Source organism: Oncorhynchus gorbuscha, linkage group LG08, assembly GCF_021184085.1.
Source record: "Oncorhynchus gorbuscha isolate QuinsamMale2020 ecotype Even-year linkage group LG08, OgorEven_v1.0, whole genome shotgun sequence".
In the NCBI taxonomy this organism is placed as follows: Eukaryota; Metazoa; Chordata; class Actinopteri; order Salmoniformes; family Salmonidae; genus Oncorhynchus; species Oncorhynchus gorbuscha.
The window spans coordinates 25562414-25585285 of NC_060180.1; the positions used below are offsets into that span (position 1 = coordinate 25562414).

Genomic DNA, 22872 nt, shown 5'->3' on the forward strand with positions numbered 1-22872 from the left:
TAAAACAGTATAACTAATGCCAAAAAATATATACCATATACAGTACAAGTCAAAAGTTTGGACACACCTACTCATTCAAGGGGTTGTCTTTATTTTCACTATTTTCTACATTGTAGAATAATAGTGAAGACATCAAAACTATGAAAAAACACATATTGACTCATGTAGTAACCAGAAAAGTGTTAAACAAGTCCAAATATATTTGATATTTTTCAAAGAAGCCACCCTTTGTCTTGATGACAACGTTGCATACTTTTGGCATTCTCTCAACCAGCTTCATGAGGAATGGTTTTCCAACAGGCTTGAAGGAGTTCCCATACATATGCTGAGCACTTGTTGGCTGCTTTTCCTTCACTGCGGTCCAACTCATCCCAAAACATCTCAAATTGGTTGAGGTTGAGTGATTGTGGAGGCCAGGTCATCTGATGCAGCACTCCATCACTCTCCGTATTGGTCAAGTAGCCCTTACACAGCCTGGAGGTGAGTTTTGGGTCATTGTCCTGTTGAAAAACAAATGATTGTCCCACTAAACCCAAAACAGATGGGATGGTGTATCACTGCAGAATACTGTGGTAGCCATGTTGGTTAAGTGTGCCTTGAATTCTAAATAAATCACAGACAGTGTCACCAGCAAAGCACCCCCACACCAAAGAAGAGACTTGCTTGGGCCAAGTGGAAATCTGTCCTCTGGTCTGATGAGTCCAAATTTTAGATTTTTGGTTCCAACCGCCATGTCTTTGTGAAACGCAGAGTAGGTGAACGGATTATCTCTGCAAGTGTGGTTCTCACCGTGAAGCATGGAGGAGGAGGTGTGGTGATGCTTTGATGTCAATGATATATTTAGAATTCAAGGCACACTTAACCAACATGAGGGAAAAATTGGCTGAGATACAATTTATAACGTAAGCTGCCGTTATATACCAAGCAACTACATTGAATAAAAAATATTAACGCAACATGCAACAATTTTAAAGATTTTACTGAGTTACAGTTCATATAAGGAAATCAGTCAATTTAAATCAATTCATTAGGCCCTAATCTATGGATTTCATATGACTGGGAATATAGATCAGAAAACCAGTCAGTATCTGGTGTGACAGCCATTTGCCTCATGCAGCGTGACACATCTCTTTCACATAGAGTTGATTAGGCTGTTGATTGTGGCCTGTGGAACACACTGTCGTACACGTAGAACTAGATTATCCCAAGCATACTCAATGGGTGACATATCTGGTGAAAATGCAGGCCATAGAAGAACTGGAACATTTTCCTTTCAGGAATTGTATATAGATCCCTGTGACATGGGGCTGTGCATTATCATTCTGAAACACGAGGTGATGGCGGTGGATGAATGGTACAGTACGACAATGGGCCTCAGGATCTCGTCACAGTATCTCTGTGCATTTAAATTGCCATAGATAAAATGCGATTGGGTTCGTTGTCCGTAGCTTATGCCTGTCCATACCATAACCTCACCACTACCATGGGGAACTCTGTTAGCAACGTTGACATGAGCAAACCGCTCACCCACACGATGCCATACATGCTGTCTGCCATCTGCCCGGTACAGTTGAAACTGGGATTCATCCGTGAAGCGCACACTTCTCCAGCGTGCCAGAAGCCATCGAAGGTGAGCATTTCCCCACTGAAGTCTGTTACAATCCCAAACTGCTGTCAAGTGAAGACTCTGGTGAAGACAATGAGCACACAGATGAGCTTCCCTAAGACGCTTTCTGACAGTTTGTACAGAAATGATTTGGTTGTGCAAACCCAAAGTTTCATCAGCTTGTCTCAGGGTGGCTTGTCTCAGACTATCCCGCAGGTGAAGAAGCCGGATGTCCTGGGCAGGTTACACATGGTCTGCGGTTGTGAGGCCGGTTCGACATACTGCCAAATTCTTTAAAATGATGTTGGTAGAGAAACAAACATTAAATTCTCTGGAAAAAGCTCTGATGGACATTTCTGCAGTCAGCATGCCAATTGCACGCTTCCTCTAAACTTGAGACATCGGTGGCATTGTGTTGTGTGACAAAACTGCACATTTTAGAGTGCCATGTTATTGTCCCCAGCACTAGGTAATCAGCTTCTTTATATGCCACACTTGTCAGGTGGATGGATTATCTTGGCAAAGGTGAAACGCTCACTAACAGGGATGGCTATTATATATATATTATATATATATTTTAAATCCGTGGTAGACTGTTGCATGGCAGACCAATCAGGACTCATCTCTCGGCATGACCAGCACCTTCATTATCTCAGCCAATTAAGGCTAACCAGGAAGAATCCTTTGTTTCTCCATGAGAAATAAACTAGGCTTGTCATTTAAAAAAATGTATTCATAATTACAGATACCCTACAAGTTTGTTATTAAAGGCACATGAAAGTTGAAAAGTAAAACCTTTTGATAAAAAAATAAACATCTCTCCTATGAATTAGGAACATCCTTCTTACACCTCACTTGAGAGATCCAGACACAAATGTGAAACATTGGTGGATATAGCGTTTTGGAACACAACTCTTCAATTACACTGTACTGGTGGTCCTCCCAACGTTCCAAACGTTTTCACTCAGGCCCCCCTTTCACCATTGGGGAAAATCCCTGCAAAAGTTGCAGGTTTAAAGCTCATTTCATGCAATTCTACACATTGTCATAGGGTGCAGAGAACATGTTGCAGTTTTAAAGCTAATTGTCTTGCAAAAAAGCAGGCAGAGTTCAATACATGTTTGCCATGCCTAATGTTAATTCATGTGCGCCCACAGTTTGGGAAGCACTGGCTTAGAGTACCGCCCCCGGGCAATGCAGGGTGATCCAAACCAACTAGCGAGCATGCCTCTCTCAGCTGGAGGTGACCCTGCTCTGTAATACCAGCTGGGGCCCCTGCTCTCCCCCTCACCACCACCGCACACACAGGGAGCCCCAACAGCCACAGCCGCATGCTAACTAGGGGCGAAGGGAGAGTCTTTCTTTTTTTCCATTTAGTCAGAGCATGTCTGAGGAGTGGTAGCATAACACCGTTGTTCATAAATGTTAGTTCTGAAATTAGCATTTGAGTTTACACGCACAGCTGCTCAGATTCTCAAGGCTGTCTGCCTCTTAGATCTGGGATTTGTGACCCTCGGGTTTTGAGGTCATGGTTTCTGATGGCATTGACCCCCTTTCCATGCCCACAGCCTGCTGCCCGCTGCATCCTCCCAGGATTTACTGTGGCAGCACGGCAGAAGATTCTGTGGGAAATCTGGGGATGCCGCCACACGAGCCAAATCGGTGGTTTGGAACAATTAGAGAGCTCTGAGCTCAGAACCCCGGTTTGGATTGGATGGGAGGTTATGGGCGTGTGGAAAACATAAGCAGGATGACACAAGAGGGAGGTGGGGAACAGGCAACCGGCTCATCATTCCATTAGATGACAGAGAGCATGTCACCACCAGAGCCCAACACGGCTTTAGTCCTCTTGATCCATGCTGGATCAAGCCTTCTGTAGAGTTCTCTATAGATGTTCATGTGGTGTGCTGTAAGTCATACGATTTCTTGATTTCCTCACATGCATCCTTTATGAAGGTCAACTGACCCATAGAACCAACTTCTCTGGTTTTAAATGGACTATGTGGCATCGATATGAGTCTAAAGCATTAATTATAGTGTCCAAATTTACTACAGTGTAAAAATGATAATTTTGGTTATTAAGTCCAATACAACAGAGTTTTGTAAGTGAGTTATTCATGACTTAGTCGAGGGTTGGGTATGGATCATCAGCCTGGTCTCAGAAAAAAATGTATTATATTTTACTAAGATACTTGACACTCCATTTAGTATGATATGTTACTTTATGTTAGGTTACATTAAACTTACCTATGTAAATCTCGGACACTCAAATTAGTATGATATGTTACTGTTGGTATGACACCTGTTGGTCTGGGTAGATGAGTGGCTGTATAACGCAAAGATTGTGTGTTGGAAATCTTATCATGGACAACTTTAGCATTTTGGATCATTAGCAACTTTTGCATCTACTTACCACTTTTTTGCTACTTACTTCACCTAACGTTAACCCTTAACCTAACTCCGAATCCTAACCTTAACTCCGGCCTGGAGGCATAGCCCCCCTCAGTTCAAACTTTAGCCCCTCTGTTTTTGTTCAATGTCAGTATATACAAATAGCAAACAAGTACAAATGATTGAGTGACAGGATGGCGCAATAAAAATATGTATTGCAGTGTGTAGGGGGCAACCTGGTCTCATAGACTAGACGTAGCATAGGAAAAGTACATCTGGGAAGCTCAGAATTTGTATGATATGTTAAGTTTGGTATGGTTACATAAGACAGAAGGTTACTTTAGTCAAAAACGAAAGAAGGGTGGATGGGTGGGCGTATAACATTGTAGGTTTTGCAAATTCTAACTTATTATAGGTTTTGCAAATTAGTAACATATCATACGAATTGTAATTCGTAACATCATATGAAATGCATGATGGACATCCACAAATTAATACATACCATACGAAACGTAACATATGATACTAAATGGGGTGTCTCGGATTTACGTACAGAATAATATGAAATGCTCTGAGACCAGGTTGTGTCTTTAAGTCTCGAGTGTGGGTGATGAAGTCCCTTCCATCTATGTAATGTATGGACAGGTGGAGTCAGGTGGCTGGAGGGGTGGAGTGCAGGACAATCCATCTGGATATGACAGTTTGCCTCAACCCATGGGTCCAACAGGCAGAGTTCAATAACTACAGGCAGATGTGAGATTCAGGAGGATGGCACTCTTCTCATACCACTCATCAATCAGTAGCCTACAGAAGTGAGGCTAAGTGTTTTGATAAGTTATAAGTGTAACAATACACCATTCTTCACAAAATACTGTAGAAAGAGCGTTCTGCTAATATAAAAATGTGCAAATAGTATACCTTTCTGTATGGTGTCCCATATAAGACAGGAGTTCCCCGACATGTTTGAAGAATACACAGCCCCATGTATCAGTCAGAGAACTCCATTTTAAAAGCTGATAGGCATGGCAGCATAGATCAGCTCCAGGCCCCTCTCGTCACAGATACTGGTCATGAAGGAGCCCGACTTCGGTACCTATATCAGACCCAGCTCCTATATCACAGAGGGAGGTAGAGAGAGAAAGTCATGGAAGCCAACAGTAAATACACGGTTGAACATAGCCAATCAGAGATCCGGATTCAGAAGAAAATTCACAAAGGACGTGCCAACATAGCACTGACTGGTTGGCATTACTCACTCGGGCCCAGGTGTAGTCCATTGGCACAGTGGAATGTTGCACCTCCTTACAACATACAAGACAAACATATACACACAGCACTGATTACATTATCATTAGTGGTTAGGTTAACTCCAGGACTAATAGTATTCCCAGCTAGTACATTTGGTTCCTTGCAAGGTGTGGGAACATATAATACCAGTCAAAGGTTTGGACACACCTATTCATTCGAGGTCTTTTCTTTATTTTACAATTTTCTACATTGTAGCATAATAGTGAAACAAAAACACTATGAAATAACACATATGGAATCATGTAGTAACCAAAAAAGTGTTAAACAAATCAAAATATTTTATATTTGAGTCTTCAAAGTAGCCACCCTTTGCCTTGATGACAGCTTCGCACACAGTTGTGTCTAGTTCGCTAGGCGTACTTTGGGTGGTGGACCATTCTTGATACCCATGGGAAACTGTTGAGCGTGAAAAACCCTGTAGCGTTGCAGCTCTTGACACAAACCGGTGTGTGCCTAGCACCTACCACCATACCCTGACGGGAGGCTGCTGAGGGGAAAGCGGCTCATACTAATGGCCAGAACGAAGCTAATGGATTGGCATCAAACACCTGGAAACCATGTGTTTGATTCCATTCCACTCCAGTCATTAACACAAGCCCGTTCGCCCCAATGAAGGTGCCAACAACCTCCTGTGCCTACCCTGTTCAACAAAGGCACTTAAATCTTTTGTTTTGCCCATACCACCCTCTGAATGGCACGGACACACAATCCATGTCTCAATTGTCTCGCGGCTTAAAAATCCTTCCTTAACATGTCTCATCTCCTTCATCTACACTGATTGAAGTGGATTTAACAAGGGACATCAATAAGGGGTCATAGCTTTCACCTGGATTCACCTGGTCAGTCTATGTCACGGAAAGAGCTGTTTTGTATACTCAGTTTATATACTAATAGGAGGACTGTAACTACAGAATAGATTCAGGCTGGTGACACTTACCCCGTTAGTATGCAACCAGCTGTGTACGTTACTGAATACTTGCAGATATGTTTTGCTATTTGCTGCCAATAGCCCTTGCTATATTTGTAGTAGACAAGTGCCCTAAAAATTACACAATAAATTAATAAATTATGAGAACACACATGCTGTTTTGGGTTAGGAAACGAAGCCCCGGGATGCCAGCTAGCTAATTATCATCAATTATCATTGATTCACATTCATTCATCATTCATTTGCTAAAAGGGTTAAGGTTTGGGTTAGGGGATGGGAAGGGATAGCTAACATGTAGTTGCAAAATAGCCAAAACGTGGTAAGTAGTTGAAAATTTGCTAATTAGGTAAAATGCTTAAGTTGTCCGTGATGAGATTTGAACCTGCAACATTCGAGTTGCTAGACAGTTACGTTATACTCTCACCAAACCTTTCATTTTTGCCTTAAGTAAGCAAGCATCTGCTTATGTAACCATATGTAACATATTGTATTGAACGTTTTGCAAATTCGTAACATATCATACAAAATGGATGATGGACATCCACAAATGAATACATGCCATATGAAACGTAACATATGATGGAGTGTCTCGGATTTACATACAGAATAATACGAAATGCTCTGAGACAAAGCTGGAAGACAGAACCAGTGTGTGGTTTGACAAATCCTTAGAATTGGCCAAATAGACAAATAGATTGTCATTCTAGTTAGACAGCTGAAGCTGTACTCTATACACAATGTATATTTAGTTGCTCGGTAAGTGTAGGCATACAGTCTTTGTAGTGGCAATTCCCTACAAAAAGCCACTAGCACAGGAAAGCTGTCCATAACACGTCCACAAAAATCAGCATTCCAAACGTCACTCTTTTTGGGCAAAATTCCCATTTATTGTGCATATAAAATATAAATAGCTCCAAAACACATATTCCTATAGAAAAGGTATAGAGAGAGTAATTCTATAAGCTATATCTGTGATACAGTAAGAACTGCATGTGCTCTCCTCTCACCTGTGCTAACCCTCCCTGGTCACCTGTGCTGCCTACAGTATGTACACAAGTGACTCGTGACCCATGACCCCAACATATAGTGCCCTCTAGTGTACAACACTAGTTCAAATAACCCTTGACAGACAACATACAGTGGAGCAAAAAAGTATTTAGTCAGCCACCAATTGTGCAAACTCTCCCACTTAAAAAGATGAGAGAGGCCTGTAAATTTCATCATAGGTACACTTCAACTATGACAGACAAAATGAGAAGAAAAAAATCCAGAAAATCACATTGTAGGAATTTTTAATGAATTTATTTGCAAATTATGGTGGAAAATAAGTATTTGGTCACCTACAAACAAGCAAGATTTCTGGCTCTCACAGACCTGTAACTTCTTCTTTAAGAGGCTCCTCTGTCCTCCACTCGTTACCTGTATTAATGGCACCTGTTTGAACTTGTTATCAGTATAAAAGACACCTGTCCACAACCTCAAACGCACTTCAAACTCCATTATGGCCAAGACCAAAGAGCTGTCAAAGGACTCCAGAAACAAAATTGTAGACCTGCACCAGGCTGGGAAGACTGAATCTGCAATAGGCAAGCAGCTTAGTTTGAAGAAATCAACTGTGGGAGCAATTATTAGGAAATGAAAGACATACAAGACCACTGATAATCTCCCTCGGTCTGGGGCTCCACGCAAGATCTCACCCCGTGGGGTCAAAATGATCACAAAATCCCAGAACCACACGGGGGGACCTAGTGAATGACCTGCAGAGAGCTGGGATCAAAGTAACAAAGCCTACCATCAGTAACACACTACGCCGCCAGGGACTCCAATCCTGCAGTGCCAGACATGTCCCCCTGCTTAAGCCAGTACATGTCCAGGCCCCACTGTAGTTTGCTAGAGAGCATTTGGATGATCCAGAAGAAGATTGGGAGAATGTCATATGGTCAGTTGAAACCAAAATATAACTTTTTGATAAAAATTCAACTTGTCGTGTTTGGAGGACAAAGAATGCTGAGTTGCATCCAAAGAACACCATACCTACTGTGAAGCATGGAGGTGGAAACATCATGCTTTGGGGCTGTTTTTCTGCAAAGGGACCAGGACGACTGATCCGTGTAAAGGAAAGAATGAATGGGGCCATGTATCGTGAGATTTTGAGTGAAAACCTCCTTCCATCAGCAAGGGCATTGAAGATGAAACGTGGCTGGGTCTTTCAGCATGACAATGATCCCCAACACACCGCCCGGGCAACGAAGGATTGGCTTCGTAAGAAGCATTTCAAGGTCCTGGAGTGGCCTAGCCAGTCTCCAGATCTCAACCCCATAGAAAATCTTTGGAGGGAGTTGAAAGTCTGTGTTGCCCAGCAACAGCCCCAAAACATCACTGCTCTAGAGGAGATCTGCATGGAGGAATGGGCCAAAATACCAGCAACAGTGTGTGAAAACCCTGTGAAGACTTACAGAAAACGTTTGACCTCTGTCATTGCCAACAAAGGGTATATAACAAAGTATTGAGATAAACTTTTGTTATTGACCAAATACTTATTTTCCACCATAATTTGCAAATAAATTCATAAAAAATCCTACAATGTGATTTTCTGGATTTTTCTCCCTAATTTGTCTGTCATAGTTTAAATGTACCTATGATGAAAATTACAGGCTTCTCTCATCTTTTTAAGTGGGAGAACTTGCACAATTGGTGGCTGACTAAATACTTGTTTACCCCACTGTATACACAACACACTAAACAGGCTAAAATGACTCCTACAGTCTTTATATGCACATCACTATGATATTTACAGCATAAAATATTTGTCTTTGTTGCACGAAACGCAGCGATTTGTTGTTGTTCAATGTATTTACACTCAAGCCGGCCATTGTTTGTGCAATGTCCACATGTAGCCTACACCTGTTGTAGGGATATTAGTAGTTCTGGGATTGGTTCCGCGGGAATGATCTAACAGCAGACATAAGGAGAGACGAGATGAGACAAAACTAGCCAGTTATAGAATATTGTGTTTTATGACAGCTGAGCTGACTCAAGACTGGGCATTCAACTTGCAGTTGATACCGTTTCCACTGTAATATGTAACATGTATTTACATGACCTTATGAAATGTTGAAACTAATTTGCAAGTTACTTTTGTAGCAATGTGTTGTAAAACAAGTGTCTTATGAAACACAGTCTAGACACAGGCTCTTGCTATCTTGCCATAACTGATTTGACAGAGAAATATCAGCTAGAAAAGATAGCCAGATGCAGCTATTACCAAGCAATGCTAACTAGCTGCTGTCAGCGCAGACTTACATTAGCCTACACATAGAACTGAATTTTGCTGATCATCCTGAGATGGCGAGTCAGTCAGAAGGGGAGAAGTCCTCAACTTCAAAACATTGTTCTTTCCATTGCAAAGCTAGCTTAGCTTACCTCGCTGTACTCACTACTGGCCTTTGTTGTCATTGATTGGCAAAGACACACCCAAGAAACACCCACGTCAAACCACACCTCCAAGACAACACTCTTTTGCCTTCAGCCACTAGCATTTCTAATGAGCAATGATGAAAAACCAGGCCAAATCAGGAAGTGCAGTCGCCCTTTAATACAAATGATAAAATGTATATTGATGTTGCCACCCTTGAAAGCTAGGAGGAAGAGAAGCATGTAAAGGACTAGTGGAGCCTCGTTGAATTAAAGATTGAACAAAATTACTCTCTTTACAGGGCATGAGAGCAGAGCGGCAGTATGAACGGCCTGTTTGCACACATCCCCAGGAGGCTAGACTCAAGCTCCTCTACTCTGCTGTTACGAGGAGGACATCTCTTCTCTTCTAAAAGAGCTAAAGCGGGTTCTTTTAATAGAGAAAGCACATGTAAGGGTAGAGAACTTTACCGACAGTCGGATAGCATGGCGTGAAATCTCTGCAGTGGAGAGTGGGAGAGCTCTAGGCTGACTTCATGATGACCCATCTCACTACAGAGAACAGGCACCACTTATTCGGCAGAGATGGGTAGAGAAGATATACTGTACAAAGTTGAAGCCTTCACATGGCATCCGTGCCACTCTAGCTTTGTGGCCATCAGGGTCAAAGTTCACACAGCAAACAACCTCAGGGGATTTTTTTCTATCACCTCCTTAGACAATTATGTCTTTGTTTAAATTGGTTTTAAATAGAACATTCAATAGTTAGCTTGTTTTACCCATCCATTTGCCTTTTTAGTACAGTATATAAACAGGGACTAGTAGTTTAAATGAATCACCATTATTGCCGACTGTGAATGAAGAAAGTGTTTGAGTTGCTGTTGCGATTATGAATACTTTTGGCATTCCCCCCCACACTATTGTGGATGCATTCCCATCTTGCTGTCATAGGCCACACGGGTGACTGGAGACTGCTGTGCGTGTGTATGACTTTCTGTCTGTCTGGGACTGGGGCCTCATGTTTGGAGGCATACTGAGACCGGGAGACTGGGGAAGACAGACCTCTGTGATAACTCAGACAGAGGACATGTAAAGGACAGCAGAGAAACACTCTCTACCCCCCCACCCCCTCTCATGGGACTTCATCTCCTCATTGGGTTCCTGCTCACGCAAGCCGGATTACTGCAAGGGATCGGAATACTTATGAGGTTGACTGCTGCTACACTCACAGCGCTGGGAAATGGATTCCCTTTCTCCTGAGACTCCTGTCACTGCTACACTATATCAAACAACACACAACAGACAAAGACAACATCAGCCAAGAGGAATTTTGAGCAAAAATACGTTCTTATTATAATCTGAATTATTGCTGATGTTGGAGAATCACAGAAAATGCTATTTACATTCAACTGAGTGCTAATGACGATAACTGCCAACAATGATCTTTGTTAACTTTAATTGTGACACTTTTTAATCACCAGAGAGGAGTTGATATTGAAGGCAAAATAATTTTATGAAGTTTAAAATGACAAGCAAATTCTGCACAAATATTAGTCAATGCAGTCAATTGAAGGTCTATCATGTCTTCAGGCTAATAAGTAGTAACTACTGTATACTAGTCAACAGATTGAAGGAATGACTGACGGCCAGCAAAGCCTTCATCATAAGCCATGCTGTTCTATTGGTGCTAGTGTATAGAGTACCACAGTCATAATACCAATAAAACCTAGCGGTCAAACAGGAAAATGATCCCAATAGTTTTTCCACATAAGAATCTTTGGATTAGGCTAAGAATCTTTGGATTAACAATCTAAATGTAGTAATTAATACATTGGCAACATTTCTGTAAATGGACAATTGTGTTAACGGTCTTGTGCAAGTTTTAAATTGACACAATACCTGTTAGCAAAGGTGTCAGCTAGAGATAATGTACAGTAGCTTGCAGGGATTTGTAGTTTTGCATGATGTCTACTTTGACTCTAAGTAGCATTTTCAAATCTGAGAGTAAATAGAGCCGAATATATTGATTAAAGTCCCCTTGTCCCAGACAGATTTACATGGTTACACTAATGTCACGCTGGGATAAGCATACACAAAACAAATCCCTTATTTTAAGTGTTTATAAAATCCCCCATGGGAAAAATGAAGGGTGGAAGAACCATTGGAACCATTTCCCTGTTTGACTGCTACGCTTTATGGGTATTATGACACCTCCACTGTGGGGCTCTATAGTAGTATGGTGTGTGATTCTGTATCAAACACCTATACAGATCATACTACATAGGACACCTAATGAACAAACTGATCGTTTCCTCATACAATTTGTGTGATGCAATGATCATATAACCTTGTGAAATAGATTTGTCAAACAAATGCCTAGCTTACCCCTTTACTGGGCAAACAACTTCATAAAATGACCTAAAAATAAGTAATTTAGTTATCTTATGGTCTCTGTTTTTAAGATTATGCCCGGACCAAACCTTCCGTGAGGGTTAAGCAGTAATCAGGTGGCTGGTGGTCAGTGGTGGTTAGTGGATCGGCCGGTTCCGCCCTGCCACTGGAACACTGTGGGTACATGGTGAGTACATCAGCAGGCCAGCTCACACAGGCCAGATCACTTGACATGCTGGATGTTTGAAAGCAACTCTGGTTTTGTCCTCTGTTTGCTCTTGACACCATGGGTCCCGTACACAGACTATGCCTAGTTCCGCCCAATCTGATATTTAGTCCAGAACTAGTCTTGAAGACTATAGACCTTAGGTTTTCTACCCATGGCATTAAAGTAGGTACTGTCTGGGTATTTTGGGATCACCATCCCGTAATATGCAGGATTTGACCCTGGACGAGGTTATACATTAATGTCTTCTAGTTCTAAATATGCAGATTAGTAGCATACAATATGCAGATTAGACAGATTAATTGTGCTGAACATGTGAAAGATTGAAATCCTCACATCATCAGTTCTTCACTTCGGGTTGCTCTGTTACTCTGTGATCTTTTCTAATGTGGCAGTGACTTTGAGCATTCAGTGCCTTATAGATAAGGCCTGCCCACTCACATTTGTGTGCCAGTCACATTTGTGTTGCAAACATATTTGTAACAGGTGCCTTGTGCCCTTTCTTATTTGATCATTACATTCCCTTAGATACTGTCCATGTGCATTGCCTACATGAGATGCCAGAAATGCACTATAATTTAAAATCTTTAGACTGTACAGCACACTAGTATAGTACGTGGGCAGGTTGAGGGTCATGAAATATTGTGTGAATGAGGTGCAGGTGGGTTGCGTGTAGGTTGAATAAAGAGAAAACAATGCATTAAAAAATCCAGAAATGTATCATTCTTGTGCAATTCATATCTATAGGCTACATTTAGTTTTTTCTTTAATTATTAGTATTTGGCATTAGCCTAACCTAAGCTTTAGGGTCTAATTGTAAGCTCGCCGAATACACGCTAATTGCCAAACACTTTTGGGAACTTGGGCAGAATAAGTTTATGTCAATCCACTGAGGCAAGAAGAACAATGTCGGAGTTTAATTCAATAAGAGAATAGCTGTGAAATATACTGTATTAGCCTTAACTGATGTACAGTGGCAAGAAAAAGTATGTGAACCCTTTGGAAATACCTAGATTTCTGCATAAATTGGTCATAAAATTTGATCTGATCTTCATCTAGGTCACAACAATAGACAATCACAGCCTGCTTAAACTAATCACACACAAACAATTATATGTTTTAATATCTTTATTGAACACACCATGTAAACATTCACAGTGCAGGGTGGAAAAAGTATGTGAACCCTTGGATTTAATAATTGGTTGATCCTCCTTTGGCAGCAATAACCTCAAACAAACGTTTTCTGTAGTTGTGAATCAGGCCTGCACAACAGTCAAGAGGAATTTTGGACCATTCCTCTTTACAAAACGGTTTCAGTTCAGCAATATTTATTGGGATGTTTGGTGTAAACTGCTCTCTTGATGTCATACCACAGCATCTCAAATCGGGTTGAGGTTAGGACTCTGACTGGGCCACTCCAGAAGGCGTATTTTCTTCTGTTGAAGCCATTCTGTTGTTGATTTACTTGTGTTTTGGGTCATTGTCCTGTTGCATTACCCAACTTCTGTTGAGCTTCAATTGGCATACAGATAGCCTAACATTCTCCTGCAAAAAGTCTTGATCAACTTGGGAATTCATTTTTCTGTCAATAATAGCAAGCTGTCCAGGCCCTGAGGCAGCTAAGCAGCCCCAAACCCTGATGCTCCCTCCACCATACTTTACAGTTGGGATGAGGTTTTGATGTTGGTGTGCTGTGCCTTTTTTCCTCTACACATGGTGTTGTGTGTTCCTTCAAACAGTAGTTTCATCTGTAGTTCCAACAGTAGTTTCATCTGTAGTTAATCTGTAGTTTCATCTGTCCACAGAATATTTTGCCAGTAGCACTGTGGAACATCCAAGTGCACTTTTGCAAACTTCAGACGTGCAGCAATGTTTTTTTTGGACAGCAGTGGCTTCTTCCGTGGTGTCCTCCCATGAACACCATTCTTGTTTAGTGATTTACGTTTCGTATACTCATCAACAGAGATGTTAGCATGTTCCAGAGATGTCTGTAAGTCTTTAGCTGACACTCTAGGATTCTTCATAAACTTATTGAGCATTCTGCGCTGTGCTCTTGCAGTCATCTTTGCAGGATGGCCACTCCTAGGGAGAGTAGCAACAGTGCTGAACTTTCTCAATTTATAGACAATTTGCCTTACCGTGGACTGATGAACCTCAAGGCTCTTAGAGATACTTTTGTAACACTTTCCAGCTTTATGCAAGTCAACAATTCTTAATCTAAGGTCTTCTGGGATCTCTTTGTTCAAAGGCATGGTTCACATCAGGCAATGTTTCTTGTGAATAGCAAACTCATATTTTGTGAGTGTTATTTACAGGGTAAGGCAGCTCTAACCAACATCTCCAGTCTCGTCTCATTGATTGGACTCCAGTTTAGCTGACTCCTGACTGTCACACCCTGACCATAGTTTGCTTTGTATGTTTCTATGTTTTGGTTGGTCAGGGTGGGATCTGAGTGGGCATTCTATGTTGGATGTCTTGTTTGTCTATTTCTATGTCTGGCCTGATATGGTTCTCAATCAGAGGCAGGTGTTAGTCATTGTCTCTGATTGGGAACCATATTTAGGTAGCCTGGGTTTCACTGTGTGTTTGTGGGTGATTGTTCCTGTCTTTGTGTTTGCACCAGATGGGACTGTTTTAGGTTTTCTCACGTTTGTTGTTTTTGTTATCTCATGTGTAGTTTCTTTATAAATTAAAGAACATGAATAACCACCACGCTGCATTTTGGTCCGCCTCTACTTCACCTAAAGAAAGCCGTTACACTGACTCCAGTTAGCTTTTGGAGAAGTCATTAGCCTAGGGGCTCACATACTTTTTCCAACCTACACAGTGAATGTTTAAATTATGTATTCAATATAGACAAGAAAAATACTATAATCAGTGTGTTATTAGTTTAAGCATACTATGTTTGTCTATTTTTGTGACTTAGATGAAGATCAGATCAAATTTGATGACCAATTTATACAGAAATCCAGGTAATTCCAAAGCGTTCATACTTTTTCTTGCCACTGTATGTCTGGACCATTCAGACCACATCGACATCCTGTGTGAATTAGATTGGATCAACCTTGCATGACTCCATTTGCAACGGATGCACAGTGAGCATTCTATTGACATTGTTTGAAATGTAGTAGCCTAGACGTACTCTGGCACACAATTGTATTGCTTGCCTGGACAAACTCACCTGATTCAACTCATTGAGGGCTTGATGATTAGTTTACAAATCCAATGTATTTATATAGCCCTTCTCTCATCAGCTGATATATCAAAGTGCTGTACAGAAACCCAGCCTAAAACCCCAAACAGCAAGCAATGCAGGTGTAGAAGCACGGTGGCTAGGAAAATATACAATTCCTCTCAGTTCTTGTATGGCCTGCATACTCAACAGACATGTCACCCATTGAGTACATTTGGGATGCTCTGGATCAACGTGTAACGACAGTGAATTCCAGTTACCGACAGTGTATTCCAGTTACCGACAGTGTATTCCAGTTACCGACAGTGTATTCCAGTTACCGACAGTGTATTCCAGCGACTAGAATGGCATCAAATACATGGAAACCATGGTTTTGTTGTATTTAATACCAGTCCACTCATTCCGCTCTAGCCATTACCACGAGTCAATCCTCCCCAATTAAGGTTCCACCAACCTCCTCCTTCAGCAGTGTGTGCCACGCGATGGTGACATGACTGCTATTTGACAATCCATAAGGCTTTTCTTATTTCTTTTATTTTTTATACATGACCTCATTTTTATGTTTCCCATAAAAGCAGATGATTGATTTCCCTTTATGTGTGTGAAACTAATAAACAAAAATGTGGGATTTTGTCATATACAGTATGCGAAAGCGTGAAAAATGTTGTCCAACGTTAGTAGTAGCTAGTAGCCTAGTCAAGGATGTGTCGGTGCAATTTTGATCACATTACATTTTGTTACAGACCACCGGAACAAGTAAACCTTGAATTTGTAGGTTTAAAATATCCCTCTAGTGGCCAGGATTGATCTATTTTAACATGAAGAAGTACCAGAATATAATCAGTACCACCTGTTGAGGTTAGCATAGAACTAACGTGTGCAATGTTATCTGATGGGACCAGCTATAATTTAGTGGTCTTGGATTTGTACCTTTGAAACATCAGTTCTTCAATGTTCAGAAGAAAAAAACTATAGGCTGGACAGCACTTCCCACTGGAGACTTGATCTATCGATAGCTATCCATTTAGTCTTACATCCAAGGTTTTAACCAAACCCCTTTGATATTTGTCACTGACTAGTACCAATGTGCTATCGTGAGAATAACAATTGGGGAATCTCTTAATAACTAAATATAGTTACTGCTGCATTCAAAGTCATTCCCAAGGATAGATTTACCAGAGCAAATGAAATGTAAACATACGTTATACATTGTATATCATCAATGAGACTATTTAGGTCTAATAGCATTTGCAAAGTCATCAACATCTTTTGTTTCAATTCAACCCAGGGTTCAACTGAAAATAAACCATACATATAGGCCTAGGGTATCAATCTTTGGTTGATTTCTAATGTAATCGTCAAGTTCATCATTAACATGTTAGATTCACGTCTCCATCTCAACCAAAATCTAAGTTGAAGAATAGGACTAAATCAAATTGTATTTAAAGTGCAATTAACGTTTGATTTCATTTAGTCATATTCTTTAACTTAGATTTTTGGTTGAGATGGAGATGTGAATCCAACATATAAATGATTAATTTGAAGACAAACTTGATATTGAATTGTGTTTGGTTGTCAACGCAACCCAACATCAACATTTGAAGGAGATGTATCTTCTGCTTGGACAGTTCCATCTGTGCCACTGACTTAGTCTGGCTTTCATTCCAGTATGTCTATAAATTAATACTTCAAATGCTGAATTAACATCTCCATTGCATTGACAGCCAACCACAATTGAATATCACTTTTGCAATACAGTAAATAGCCTATTAACAAAGTATTTATTCAACCTTACAATGATTAACACATCCATGGCCACAGTTTGAGGTTAGCCGACTGTAACTATAAATGTCTTATTATGTAATCATAGAAATTGGTTGCAGGTCTGTGGAAATCTTCACAATTGCCATAATAACCTGTGCAGAATCTAGAACAGCTTTGATCACATGTGATTTTAATGTAATCTCAACTGCAACCTAGGTCATTTGGTTGTGCTATTAGATGAAGCATAGTGATAACACATTTAGTTGTTGTATAAATACAAAATATCTGACTGTTGTTGTGCTTTTAGATGGTTGAAAGCCTAGTGATAACACATCGGGAACTGAACAAACCTCAGGCTGACTTTTTGAGTGGGTGAATAGAGGTTGAAATCTCATTTATTAAGTCTCCTACAAATATTACCCACATTTCCACATTATAATGACATGATGTGTCCAGTGGGTGGTTGTGTACAGAAGGCTAAAGGTAGCAGCTGGAATATAATCATTATAAGGCATGTAAACAATTTCCAATATGCTGTAAAGGTTATGCTTGGCTGAGCAAAACGATACTTCAATAACATAAGCTATAACAACGTAGCGCTAGACGAATACAAAGAACAGCGAGACTGTGAGGGCTCTGTTTTCCAATAAGGCAATGCAAGTAGCCCAGTGAACACCGATTAAGGATGTGTCATGCCAAATGATGATATCAGCTCAACTTATTTTCCTACACATATCCCAAGGTCAGCTGGCGGTGAGATTTGCCTCCGTACTTTCTTCAGCAGGGTAAATATACATCTGTGCAAACAAGTGTGAGTGGCAGTCAAAGGGCCCGGCACCACAATATGGGAGAAAATATGGCTTTACTTTCCCTCTGTAAAAACAGGGAGGAACAGGGAATCTGTTCTTCCCTGTGACTGTGTACTCCTATAGGAGACACTCCATGTTTGCCTGTCAGGGAGATGAACGAGAAACACGGGCTGCTCAGAAGGGTCAGGGAGCGGTTTGAAATCCTCCTTTGTGCTCCTAGTCTAGCTGTGTTGGAGACAATACGGATAATGAGAGAGGAATTTGGCGTGGAGCAGAGTGCACACACAGGGGAAGCACCTCGCCCAAGCTCAGGAGCCCAACCAGCTGTCTGGGCTTTTGTCTCCAAGGGCTCTGACTACAGGCATGCATGGGAAATGATTGATATCACTGCTGCACTCTTTGTCTGTAGACGACAGTACTGAACAACTTACACTTACACACACTAGAAATGTGGTCCTGCTGTGAGAGCCACCATATCATATTATATATCTACTGTTTTAGTGTAAAGTTGTACCATGAATGTATATATTTCCTTTATGTTCTATACTTTTTGGTGAAGAGGTCTACTGTCGCCTGTAGATCTATGTTCCCACATTACTGATCTCTAATAAGTGTATACAAAACATGGCCTCTGCATTGTCGATTTAGGTGTTTCTCAGTTTCCTATGTCATCTAATTGTTGCCTATCAACTCGACGGGAGGTCTTCAATCATGAGCATGCTACTGCTTTAGCTTTCTCTGAGGCACAATGTTATGTTCAGTCATAGATTGCTACTGTCCCTGAGATTTCAATGTAGTGTTTTTTTCCTGGGGTATTTTTATTTGGTTGCCAAGAGATCAAATGTATTATCGATGGACAAGGTGCATTTTCTTAGTTGCCAAGGTGTGACCGTGCTGATGCATTATGTCCTCAATAAGTGAGCAATTATCTGACATCTCTCTCAGCATGGCATTTGAGTTTGTATCCAGGAGCCAGGAACACATGGATATCATATTGTAGGCTATACACGGGGTGTGTGTCCGGGTGTCCTTCAGTGGTCCTTATCTAGTGGTCATCTGATCTTAGATGTGTCTGAGGCTGAACCCCTGCACCATTCCGTTTCAGAACCACTTGATAAAGGGTTGATGTAGATTGATGTAGGTTGGCGTAGAATTACTAGTAATTATATTTTTAGAAAATGTATTTCTTGGGTTGGCCTAATGTTATGTTCATGGTGGTCCTTAAAATCATGAATAAATACAATTACATGTTTTGTTGTTTAGAACAGGTTAAGGTCAACTTGTGTATTGTCCCATTTATATGGATTCATATGGTTTATCATTGTAATAACAATACCAACTCACGCCCCTTGCCTTGGAGGAGGAGGGACTTTTCAACTTCCATGCACTGAATAATTGCAACAAGTCCCATGGTTGAAGGAGCAAGACGTGGATGGAAAAGCGCCTTGCGCGGCACACGTGGATGGGGATATATGTGGCAACCTGTTGATAAAGGATTTAGGACAACGGATAAATTTGTAGGAGTACAATGACAAAAGTGACAATAGACACATTATTGAAAGAAGATCTTGTTCTTGCCGACGGCGAAGACAGAGTAATATGCTATTGCATTCCCATGGAATTCAAACTTTTAGGATAGTGGTAACAAATGTGCTAACTTTTATCAAGTAACGCTTAGGTGGCCTACCGATGTCACACGTTTCTGTAAATGTGAAACAGTATCATAAATAATACAAATGATACTGCGCGGTGAAAGAATAGTCCTACAAACCAAATCGTTTCGTTATTATGTACAGTATGAACACATAACAGGTGTTTTCGGAGTAGTCAAAGAGCATACTTATTTGAATACATAAATAACTGTCAAACGTGCAAATAACTGATCGGTAGGTAACCATTCACCAAGAAGAAGCCTATTTGAAATGGTCTACACTTGCTTTATTTACTGGGAAGAGATAACTTCGAAGATAATTCAATTAAAGTCTCGGTTCACAATGAAACTGCTGAACTTACTTTGCGTTGTTGTCGGGTTGTGGAGGACATGCCTGACGAACGGAAACTGCCGGAACCTCTTCATTGACAGCTGTCATTGCTCCTCCGAGAGGTCCAAGAAGTTGGGCAGACAAACGTTCCGGGTGAAAGTGGTGTGTGATGATGTGGAATTACTGGACACTCTACAACCCAGTTTCTTACCCAACAAAACAGTTTCCCTGTGAGTATGGCATCAAACAACCAACAAAACAGTAGTTGAACAAAGGTTGTTAAAACGTTGTGTGTACCAAATGCATGGGGCATTAGGCTTCTACTTCCAGCGTATACATACTATATACATTTCACGCACACAGTTGATTTTAAAATATTTATCTTTTGTTTGTTTTAGTCCTATCCTTCAGCTCCACTCAACCCCTCCCATCTATCTCCCATCTATCTCTATTTGCCATATATTTTTCAACTGTGCTGTGTGATATTTCTCAAAAGTTCAGAACCTTTCTATTCTCATAGATTCTACATATTGTACATTTAAAAAAAGATGTTTTGCTAAGAGTATTATTATATTATTGATAGATTGACTATGACTTTTTAAATCACCCATCAGTGCTATTTGCAGAGGGGGACATAACTTGGCCAGGGGTTCTGCACATTTCATGCATTTCTACACAATCTAATATGACTCATGTCCCTTCTAGTTGTCCCCTATTTAGAACAACAAAAAGTAAGCATAAATGGCCACACAGTCATCAAGCTATGAAAGAGATGATTAAATATGTTTAAGTGATTGATAAGACTGAACTAGATCAATGATAATTCCATAATCAATATTGTGTTGCACCTTTAACTAATAGCTTAACAAATGAACAACTTGTATGAATAAAGTACAAAGACTTAACTTTTGATTGTCTTTAAGACAGCCTCTATATCAAATTTCAGCCAGACCGCCCAGCCAACCCGAGCCTACTACACGCCCGACCCCCACCAGTCTAGTCAATAACTCAACTCTTTCCCCAACACAACATCCTTCCCATCTTTTTTATGTCTCAAGGGAAAGGTTTGGGGGGGGAAAGTTGAATGAAAACACACATCTTAGTGAAACGTTCATTATTGGTTTAAGGTGTGTTAGGCCAAGGCCAAGGCCAGAGTGACAACAGTACAGCAGACCCCCAGGGCCAGGACTGAGCAGGCCAGCAACTAGGAATTGCCTAAATGTGACTAAAATACAATATAATAGAATACAGTATATACATATGAAATGAATAAAGCACTATGTAAACATTATTGGAACTAGTGTTCCATTATTAAAGTGACCAGTGATTCCATGTCTATCAATATAGGGCAGCAGCCTCTAAGGTGCAGGGTTGGCTTTTGATAATGGCTTTTTAACAGTATGATGGCCTTGAGATAGAAGCTGTTTTTCAGTCTTTCGGTCCCAGACTTGATGCACCTGTACTGACCTCGCCTTCTGGATGGTAACAGGGTGAACAGGCCATGGCTTGGGTGGTTGATGTCCTTCCTGTGACATCTGGTGCTGTAGGTGTCCTGGAGGGCAGGCAGTGTGCCCCTTGTGATGCATTGGGCAGACCGCACCACCCTCTGGAGAGCCCTGCGGTTATGGGCAGTGCAGTTTCCATACCAGACTGGATACAGGATGCTCTCAATTGTGCATCTGTAAAAGTTTGTGAGGGTCTTAAGGGCCTCCTGAGGTTGAAGAGATGTTGTTGCACCTTCTTCACTACACTGTCTGTGTGGGTGGACCATTTCAGATCGTCGGTGATGTGTACGGCGCGGAACTTTAAGCTTTTCAATTTATCCACTGTGGTCCCGTTGATGTGGATAGGAGCGTGCTCTCTCCGCTGTTTCCTGAAGTCCACGACCAGCTTCTTTGTTTTGTTTGATGTTGATGGAGATGTTATTTTCCTGGCACCACTCTGCCAGGGCCCTCACACCCTCATCTCCTCCCTGTAGTCTCTTCATTGTTGGTAATCAGGCCTACAACTGTTGTGTCATCTGCAAACTTGATGATTGAGTTGGAGGCATGTGTGGCCACGCAGTCATGGGTGAATAGGGAGTATGGGAGGGGGCTGAGCATGCACACTTGTGGGGCCCCTGTGTTGAGGATCAGCAAAGTGGAGATGTTGTTTCCTACCTTCACCACCTGGGGGTGGCCAGTCAGGAAGTCCAGGACCCAATGGCACAGGGTGGGGTTCAGACCTAGGGGCCCAAGCTTAATGATGCTGTTGAAGGATGAGCTTGGAGGGTTCTATGGTGTTGAAGACTGAGCTATAGTTAATGAACAGCATTCTTACATAGGTATTCCTCTTGTCCAGATGGGATAGGGCAGTGTGCAGTGCGAAGGCGATTGCATCGTCGGTGGATCTATTGGGGCGGAATGCAAATTGAAGTAGGTCTAGAGTGTTAGTTAAGTTAGAGGTGATATGATCCTTAACTAGCCTCTCAAAGCACCTCATGATTACAGAAGTGAGTGCTATGGGGCGATAGTCATTTATTTCAGTTACCTTTGCGTTCTTGGTACAGGAACAATGGTGGACATCTTGAAGCAAAAGGGGATAGCAGACTGGGATAGGGAGAGATTGAATATTTCCGTAAACACTCCAGCCAGCTGATCTACGCTTCCTCTAAGGACGTGGCTAGGGATGCCGTCTGGGCCGGCAGCCTTGCGAGGGATAATACATTTAAATGTCTTACTCACGTCGGTCACAGAGAATGAGAGCCCACTGTCCTTGGGAACGGGACACGTCGGTGGCACTGCGTTATCCTCAAAGCGGGCGAAGAAGGTGTTTAGCTTGTCTGGGCTATGACGTCGGTGTCCTCGACTTGGCAGGTTTT

General features: G+C 41.4%; 1 long non-coding RNA gene across 2 annotated transcripts; it reads right to left on the minus strand.

The window, feature by feature from the left end:
* Positions 1–442: 442 nt before the first annotated feature.
* LOC124041400 lies at positions 443–20181 on the minus strand. 2 transcript variants are annotated; one of them, XR_006839934.1, is made up of 5 exons: positions 20044–20181; positions 19375–19512; positions 5254–5298; positions 4916–5108; positions 443–500 (listed from the first exon to the last, which is right to left on the minus strand). It is a non-coding gene; the product is annotated as an uncharacterized LOC124041400 (long non-coding RNA). The 2 variants fall into 2 exon arrangements; XR_006839933.1 differs by lacking the exons at positions 19375–19512; positions 20044–20181 and having other exon boundaries at positions 5254–6048.
* Between the last annotated feature and the right edge of the window lie 2691 nt (positions 20182–22872).